The 10,116-nt window shown below is 35.4% G+C and overlaps 1 pseudogene; it reads left to right on the top strand.

Moving 5' to 3' along the window:
• Positions 1–396: 396 nt before the first annotated feature.
• LOC123253083 lies at positions 397–1,789 on the top strand (annotated as a pseudogene).
• Positions 1,790–10,116: the final 8,327 nt, after the last annotated feature.

The following is a 10,116-nucleotide window of genomic DNA, read 5'->3' as shown; positions in this document are numbered from 1 at the left end:
TCAGGTTCTCAAAATGTCCTCACAAGTCAGGACTCTTTGCAAAGAGCTTCATGGCTTCTGTCAGGTCTTCTCTGCATCTTCTTAAGAAAGCCAAGTTCTGATGTGAGGATAATTCAAGGTCTTCGAATTCTTGTGGCAAAGAGGACAAATTTGGGTTGTTCCTAGTTTCTTGTATAAACTGAGTCTTCCCACTGGGTGTGAAAAGCTCAGAAAGAAGAATTTTAATGTCTTTGAATGAGGGATCAAACAAACACATGACCCATTTATACTCTTTGATCACTTTGAATGGGTCAACAGAAAAGGCAGGCATCTGTTTCTTTAAGATTTTGAGGTCCCGCTCTATTGTCACTGAACCGCCACTCCTGAGGCTCAAGCCTGCCCAGAACCGCTGCCTCTATGGTGGGCAAGACGTGAAAGAGTATGGTTAGTCAAGGCCAGCCCGCTAAGACTCAGTTGGAGGAGGAGGAGGAGGAGTAAGAGCAGTAACTGCCACCCTACCCGGGGGACACCAGCTATTTCCAAGACCAAGTAGATGCCTTCCATGAGGTGTGATCACAGTCTGTCCTGGCACCCTCATGGAGCTACAGGGAGAGCAGGGCAGAGGACCTGGAGGAGGAGGAGGAGGAGGTGCTAGGCTTAGACCTGCAGGAAGAAGACTCGGAGGAGGAGGAAGATGAAAAAGAGAAGGACAAAGAAGATGAAGAGGAGGACAATGCTGGTAGTGGGGATGACAGCTTAGTGCTCAGAGATGCCGACCCCGCCACAGATGCTGATCCTAGCCTGTGGTGGGGCCAGAGGATGAACCTCTATTATAACACTGACTACCAGGCCTCTGAGAGCAAGGGGCTACAGAGCCAACAGGAAGCCAATGAGGAAGAGTGGGAGGAGGAGGAGGGGCCCCAGCTCATCCAGTGGTGCCTGGCCCAAGCCTTGCAGGAAGATAACTTGGGACTGAACTGGGTGGAGGCTTTCTGCAATTCAGCCCGGGCCTGCCAGAGGAAGCCCAGACTCAGGTGGTGAAAGACTTGGACAAAATGCCCGCCAAAGAGAAACTTAAGGTGCTATGAAAGGAATCCCTGGAGCTGCCGAGCTGATCAAAGACCTGAAGGCCAAGCTTACAGATGTGAAAGATGAGCTGGAGCCATTGGTGCACATGGTAGAAAAGGAGATTATCCCTCCCGGAAAAGGTAACCAGTACCTAAAGACCAAGTACAACCTCTCTAACATCACTTCTTACTTGGTCCTGAAAGCCAGACAAGTCCCCATTCATGGACACCCTTTCATAGAAAGACTTGTTACCTATCAAAACTTAATAAACAAACTGGATATTGTGGATCAGAGACTGTCAAACGAAATGCGGCATCTTCTCACACAGAGTAATACTGATGGAAAAGTGGCAGCAAATTTAAAGAAACACACAAATCTTAAGCCAAAATCCCTTTCCAAAATTCCTGATTTCAGTGCTGTTCCAGACCTTGCAGATGACTCTGATTTAGATGAAGAAGCAGCTTTGAAGCACTATAAAGAAATGGAAGAAAGACTGAAATTAAAAAGAAAGAAGAAGCAATGGGTGAGGAAGAAATGCTTGAAAATCCAAATGCCAAGAGGGCTATCACCTACCAGATTGCCAAAAATAAGGAATCCCAGAGCTAAACATCGTGAGAAATTTAGGAGAGCCAAAATTCAGGGAAGAGGTCAAGTACCACAGATTCGCACAGAAGAATACAAATATCGTGGTGAACTATCTGGTATTTGCGCTGGAGTTAAAAAGAGCATTAAGTTGAAATAAAATTAATTTACTTAGTTTAAGCTCTAAGCAATGTATTTTGAATCAATAAATTTTTATTACAAAAAAAAGATTTCGAGGTGCCCAGTAGTGAAAGGTTTGTGACTCTTCACGTGGAGCACCCCCAAGTCTGGCTGGACTTATCCCATGTCACATATGGGTAGAATTCGGACAGCAGCTTCAGCCCCTTGTTTCTTTTCCTGCTTTGTGTTTGCCTTGTCTTGAGCTTATGGTTTGACCCCTCTGCCACTGCTACATGGGTTATGTTCTTTAGCCCAGTATCTTTCCCTTCTTTTAATTGTTTGTTAATTTCTTAGTTGTTCAATTTCTTTTCTCAGTGCATTGACCAATGCTGTATTATCATCCCCATCCCCAAAAATCCGTTTGATAATCTTCTTGACTGACCAATAGAACTGTAACAATGATATTATTACAGCTCCTGCCATGGGTATAAAAGCAAAAATTTTCTCTAATTTTATCTTGTGCCATTGGTATGAGTCATGTAGCCTTAAAAATTCTAGCATATATGCAGGTATTGTAATTGCCCATAGGGTGTAAACCCAGCTTCAAAAGCTACGTAGCCAAAGTGTGCAGTTACATAGTATAAGCATTTCCCTTCCCACTGATACATCCATAGTTCAGTGTTTTTTGGTCTTCTGTCTTTTAGCCTTGCTGAAATTTGGCCCTCTGGTGGTACCTTATGAAAAAACTCATACTTCAAAAATGGTTATCCCAGAGACTCTCACAAGGACTATATATAGCAGTTTAGTTGTTATTAAGTTGGATTCAGATTCCTTAGCTGTCTCAGCCAATTGTAAAAAGAGATCCTGAAATAAGGTAGAGTAAGTGATAGTGGGAGGGAGGTCAGTGTGTAATCCCTCTCTCTAGTCACCACAGGAAACTTCTTTTTACTAGATGGCTGTTAGGGAGTGGCTTCCTAAGAGGGAGTGACTTGAATTATTCGTGCCACCCCATAAAAGTTGAAGGAAAGGCTCTTTTATGGCATAAGGTCTTTATTATCTCTGTAAAATGTTGATAGCCAGAGATATCTGGAAAAAACCTCCCCAGTTATTTTCACTTTCCAACTGACTTCCCAGTTCAAGATGGAGTTCACTCAAGGTAAGCAGTTGTCCTTGTCTCTTCCTAACAACCTCAGCCAATTGATTTAAAACACAATCTGACTTAGAAATTATATTTATTTAAAGAATGTTAAAGAAAGGGTGAAGGGTTAAGGAAAGTGGGATAGCAGGGTGCCTTATTATGATTTCACTCCCTAAGAGTCCTTCACCTAAACAGGGCTCATGCCCCAATTTAGCCTTCTCTCTCCCTTCCCAACTAATCCCTTATTCCTGTCTAATTAATAATTAATTCAAAAGTAATTATAGGTCTCTTGTAAGGTCAAGGTGAGGGTAGGCTGTTTCAGAGAGACTGGCTCTCAAAGGAGTCCCGAAATCTCTCAGTAGATGTTGACTCCATAATATGTGTAAGCAGAAACAAATATGGCCAGTGTCACTGTTTTCCAAGGTTAGCAGATGGATAGATATGTCTTTCCAGGACTGATTTGATGAGGAGCTGCAGATTTCCACCTCCTTCTCCTTCACAGCTACAAAACTAACTCCCCATTTGCTTGGGAATTCTCTCCTAAAGCTTCTTGGTACCAAAAGTCACCAACTAATGATCTTCACTCTTGGGGTTCTGCCATCATCCTACCTCAAATTCAATCTTAAAATATCTCGTCCCTTTTTAATTAAAGTATTTATACTAGTTATATTGACCATTCTCTTCCTTTGTTCCTATTCAAAAGGCTTCAAAAGCAAAATCACCTAAAAGATGGGAATTGTGTTTTCATTGGACAAGAATAAACTTTTAACTGTAAAATGGAGATCCTAATAATACTAGGGTTGTTGTGATGTTTAAATGAGATATTTTCAAAGTGCATTACACTGTTCCACGTGCAGAGTAAGTGCCTAATAAATGCATGTTTCCTTCTTTCTTCCTCCCTTTGGAAGATTTTTTTTCTGTATGAAATAATTAATTATCTTTATTGGTTTTAGTAAAAAAAAAAGATGTTTGACATCATAAATGAAAATATAAATCAATTGAACTTGAATTCCACTTACATAATATGTCACTTCTTTTATAAAAATTATCAAATATAATAGGCTACTTTTCTTTTTAACCAAATCATCTTTTATACTTTATGATTATCAAAAATATGCTCTCTTCAAATAATTTTATTATTGCCACAGGAGTATACAAAACTGAAGTTCAAAGCCACCATTGTTCTGAACAGACCTCTCAAAGAAAATACCTCTTTGACTATGTTATATCTTGGATCATTAAATACTATCTTTACACTTTGGGAATAATTTAACTTGACATTCAGTGAACTTTCCGTGCATCAATTTGTCTTCATTAATTTTTCCAGGTTGGTTTTACTTTTTAAAGTTATGTGAAAAGTTTAAAAATTATATACTTTTTTGTCTAATGAACCATTTACTTCACGGGATAAAAAGCTATTATTATGATTGTCATTCTATAAGAAGCCTACAACATGTGATTATTCTATTAATTATGGGTTTATGGTTCTTTTAACTTATACATTCAACCCTCAGCATTATAATGTATGTCTAGATTTGTTTCTGGATTCATCTACAGAAATATTAAGCCTTTTGCTAATGCTTGTCTATAAAAATATTTTATCTTACAGCAAGCAAATTTTCCTTATGCAAATTTCCCAAGAGAATTTTATACTAATGGCACAGAATTTTTCATGATGTAATATTTGACCTTAATGTTAATTCTTTTTATAAGAGATAATTCATATTTGTAAAGCTACCCATAGTGATTAAGATAAAAAATGCTATATTACAATAATCTTAGGCTTTTTATTGGAATGCAGAATTACTCCATGGTAATAAAATAAAATTTTCTTTAATTTTTCTAAAATATATTTTCCTAAAGCCTTACATAATTCTCTTACATTATATTTCTTATAGAAAAAGTACTGAATTGTTCTTATAACAATGAGACTGCTTTGATGGTAATGGCCAATTTTTTTCATCATCCAGAACATTAGTCTACTTATCTTCAGAATGTAGATAATTAAATTTATACAACTTTAATTTAAACTAACCTTTAATTAGATTTGATGAGATAACCCTAAACTTGAACATTTTGTCTTCCCTCAGTAGTAGGTAATCTCCTTGAGGGCAAGGCCTATTTCATTATTTTTTTTTCTATGCTGAGAATCTAGCAGAGTACTTCAAATAGGTTGCCTTTTAATTCCAAAACAATCACACTAAATACAACTGTAATTATGTTGTGGAATATAAATTTGTGTGAAATAAATCTACACATGCAAATCATTTTCATTATTCTTGAAATGATATAAACTTTATTAGATGTCTTCATGAAAGATTATCTAAAATAATTATGTTCCTTTTATTTTGTTTAATCTTTTCTTTATGTCTTGAGGAGTCATTAGCTTTTACCTGTCTGATTCTGATTTTTAAGGAATTATTTTCATCAGTGAGCTGTTGATTCTTTTTTAATAGTTTTCTCACATTACTCTCATTTCTTTGTTTTTTGTTTTTCATTTTTTCTTTTAACCCTCTTATTGGATTTCAAAGTCTCTTTTGAGCTCCTGCAATAGCTTTTTATGGGCCTGATACCAATTCACATTTTTCTTTGAAACTTTTGATGTATCTGTTTTGACATTGTTGTCCTCTTCTAGGTGTATGTCTTCATCCTCTGAATCATCATAATAATTTTGTATGATTAGATTTCTTTTTGGTTTTTCTCATTTTTTCTAGATTTTTTTTGGGGGGGAAGAATAACTTTTCAATACATAAGAAGTTATGTTCTACTTCTGGATTGGAGAGGGTACTATTCCAAGTTTCTTGTGCAGGTCCTTAGAATTTTGCTTCTGACCTTCTTTGGTAGAGGTCCTCACTACTGGTTTATTGCACTAGTTGGGGGGTCTTGCTGTTTGCTTGAACAGTGAGAGCTTTGTTACAGGCTGGAACCTCATTGGGTGAATTCTTTCTATTGATCGTTACTCCATGCTGGGCCTAACTGAAGGCTTGAGTCAAGTTGTGGCCTGGCTATTATGGGAGCAGAGCTTTGCCATTGGTTCAATGAGGTATACCTAGCCTTGCTCAGGTTGTCTGCAAAGGACTGTACTCTTTTCCTACCCTGTTGAGACAAACCTTTAATGTTAACCTTCCCAGTAATTCTGGGATTGGAAACTGCTTCTCTACTCCAAAATTCAGTAAGAGACTTTATTTGAAAGTTGTTTGGAAGACTCTAAACTCATCATCCTTAAAAAAAGTAGAAGGTAATGCTTGAGCAGAGTTTTTAATGACGCAGATTCTCAGTCATGGGTGAGACTGAAGAACCTTTAAGGTTTTTCCTCATAGAAATGGCAAGATTCCTGATGAACCCTTTCAAAAACTTGTCTCTTTTGGTACCTGGCATTCCTCACCTCTTAGTAAGGAGATAAGTAGAATGCTTCGTCACTGGTCCTCTAATTGGTCATTGAATTAATCAGTCAATGAAAAATATTTTGCTTTAGAATATTTTTATTACTATGTATTTTCCATAATTCTGCTCACTTTACCTTATAATAATTCATAAAAATTTCAAAGTAAAAGTAAGACAAGTATTACAGCACTGAGTTCTATCTGAATTGGAACCATGACCTGAAAGTAAGTACACTAATACATCAGTTTTCATTGACATCAATTATCATTGGTTTTGGTTTCCTTTGATTTTTTTTCCGTGAAAAATTAGTCTTGGTTTTCCTCGGTTGCCTCCGGTTTTCAATGGTGTGCCCACTTGACCTTGATGCCAATTTTGCAAAAGCAAAGGGCAACCCACATGTTCTCCTGCTCAGTGTGAGCAATACATGTATTGAAAAGCAAATAAATCCATTTATCCATGCAGATGGCAATGAAAATCAGAGAAAGTATAAGGAGAATGTATACCTGACAATATGAAAAATGAATGAGCTCTCTCATTGGGAGTGAGAGATCTCATCTCAGTCAAATAGGAATTCTTTCATAATATCTCATCTGAGAAGAAGGACATAAGCAAGGTAACAACTCCTCTACATGTCAACTTCTTTCCAAAGCCCCTCCCAAACAATAACCTCTCTCTCCCTTCATTGCTGTCTTCCATAGGCCAAGAAGAGTCTTCAGAAAGATAAATACCATGTTAAATGTTAATTTATTCTTTATATTAGTCTTTTATAGTCATTTTATATTAATTTTTTATTGTTTTTAGTATTAAACACTATGTTTATTCTCTATAAAATGTGTTTTTGCTATGTATTTTGGAGTGTCTAGAATGAATTAATTGGATTTACATTAATTCATATGGAAATAATAGCCTTGATTTTCATTGGTTTCAGATTTTCCTGATTGTTTTCAAAGGGATTATCAACAAAAACCAAGGTATCACTATATAGGCAATATAGTTACCTAACAGCATCTTGACCTCCATTAAGTGCTAGCATAAGGATCCCTTGTAATTACTTTCTGACCATGTGCCAGGTCCCCTTACTATCTTGAATTCAGAGATCCTGAAGTTGCTGCTATTTCTAATACTGGCACTGCTTTCATCCACTTGGGACCTGAGACAGTTTCTACACATGTGCCAAAAATCTCTCTGTATTTCTTTTTCTCTCTCTCTTATCTAAGTTGTCTTGGGAGGAAAGAAGTTTTCCCTCTGACCTCTTGTTGGCTCTACCTCTCTAGATTTCAATTTGAGGCATTATTTTAAAGTTGTTTAGAGGGAAAGGTTGAGAGAATTCAGATGAGCTCTTTCCCTACTTTACATCTTGGTTATAGCCCCAAAAGACTGTCCTACTGTTTTCTGAAGTATTTTGGCATTATAATCATCTCAATGGTGGTTTCATAAATTGTGGCAGTCATAACTAATAATTGCAATTAAGTACCCTTGTTCAAATCAATCATATAATAAATGTCTTTTTACTGTTTCTCTATTCTTCTGCTTTTATGTCATCTCAAAAAAAAAAAGCTGTATATAATGCCATTTTAAATTTTTCCATGAGAATTTTGGGGAAACAAAGTGTGATGTCTAAAGCTGACTCTAGGGGAAGTCCTATAAATTTAACATTTAGGAACATTAATTAGTCCCGTGAAATCTAAGTGCATGTCTTCCATATATAATGGAAGAGGAACCTTATGAAAAAATTTACTACTTCGTGCATTCACCAAATATATGTATATATTTAATATCTCTCGCAGAGGACTTTACAAGGCACTGATATACATTAAAGAAGATCCCTTCTCTCATGGATCTAAGATTTTAGAAGATTAATACACAAATGCAGATGTGTATAATTTGTGATTTCACATGACAAGCTTATAGAAATTTGTAAAGAAAGTAAAATTCAATAGGGAAGATCATTAAGACGGTATTTTGTGTTAGACTTTAAGAAATTTAAGAGACACTTATTCAAAGAAATATAAATTAGAGCCACACCCAAACTGGAATTAATAAACAAATATATGATTTATATGTTGATATATCCAAATATACAAGGTTTAGTGGTGCTTTTCCCTTATTACTGGGAACCATTTTATATTTGCCATTTATACTTTCCCTCGATGTAGCAGAAGTGGATCTCAAGGATGATTATTTTCCTATACCACAAGATGTCTCCAAAGGAATAAATTCATCAGATTTGAACTAGTTCAGGATAATATGGTTTTATCCCAGAAACTTTATATCTAGAGTTGGGGTAGCAGGAAAAGGAGGATGTCCCTTTTCAAACTATCTTAATCTTGAAAAGGAATGAATATATGTTCAACTTTTTTCTCACCAGTCACCCTAACCTTATACTACTACTCCCAACTGAATTAGCCACAGGTTCCAAATTTTCTGGGCATGGATTTTACCCTCATGTAAAATTGAGAGATCTCATAAGAAAATCCTTGACTGTTTGAGCATATATTTGTCAATAGATTCAACTAATTATAGTGTCATATCCATTTATTTGACCTTTTGGCTTTTTATATATTTTTTTCCAATTACATGTAAAAATACTTTTTAAAATTTGTTTTCCCACATTTTGAGTTCCTCTCCCCACCTTTTAAGAAGTTAAGCAATTTTATATAGATTTTACATACATTCTATCACACAATACATATTTCCACATTCATCATCTTTTTGAAGAACATCTTTAAGAACATAAAGCAAAAATAGTATGTTTTGATTTACTTTCTCTCAGTTCTTTCTCTGGAAGTGGATAGCAATTTTAAGCATTCTTTGGAGTTGTATTAGGTCAATGTATTACTGATAATAGCCAAGCTGCTCACCACTAATCATCATAAAATATCACTGTTCCTGTGTACAATATTCTGTCCAATAAACTTTACATCAGTTCATATAAATCTTTTCTGATTTTTTTTCTTGAAATTGTATTGTGGCAAAATAGTATTTTATCTTGATCATATACCACAATTTGTTTAGCCATCCCCAATTTATGGTTATCTCCTCAACTTCCAATTGTTTGTCAACACAAAAAGAGCCGCCATAAAATTTTTGTACCAACTTTTAATTCTTTTGGGATACACATCTAGTAATAGTGTTGCTGGATCAAAGAATATGTATAATTTTACATACCATTGGTCTTCTTCCCAAATGGCTCTACAGATCAGATCACAACTCCACCAACAGTGCATTAGTGTCCCAATTTTCTAACATTCCCTCAAACATTTATCATTATCCTTTTTTGTCCTATTAGCTGAGTAATAGATATGAGGAAGTAATCAGAGTTGTTTCAATTTGCATTTGTTTAATCAATAGTGGTTTGAAACATTTTATATGACTATAGAAAACTTTTACTTTTAATCTAAAATTTGCCTATTAATATTCTTTGACCATTTGTCAATTATATTCTTGTATTCTTATAAATTTGACTCAGTCGTCTGTATATTTGAAAAATGAGAGACAATCTGTAAACACCCCCCTCATACACACACAGTTTTCTGTTTTCCTTCTAATCTTGTTTGCATTGGTTTTGTTTGTTCAAAACCCTTTTAATTTAATATAATCGATTGTCCATTTTACATTGTGTAATATTTTTACTTCATATTTGATCTTTTATATTTGGATGATTTAATAAAAAAGGGCTTCTATGTGCCAGGCACTATGCTTATAAAGACAAAAGTGAAATTGTCCATCACCTTGAATAATTTAACTGAAATTTTTTCTTATATTAACTATAGTTCCCAGTATAGCCTCTATCTTCTTTCCCATAATACATTATACTCCAACTATATTTTACTTTACTTAGTCAT

Source organism: Gracilinanus agilis, chromosome 6 (genome assembly GCF_016433145.1).
Source record: "Gracilinanus agilis isolate LMUSP501 chromosome 6, AgileGrace, whole genome shotgun sequence".
In the NCBI taxonomy this organism is placed as follows: domain Eukaryota; kingdom Metazoa; phylum Chordata; class Mammalia; order Didelphimorphia; family Didelphidae; genus Gracilinanus; species Gracilinanus agilis.
Note: the sequence above shows the minus strand (reverse complement) of the source record. Positions and strands in the feature narration are given on the sequence as shown.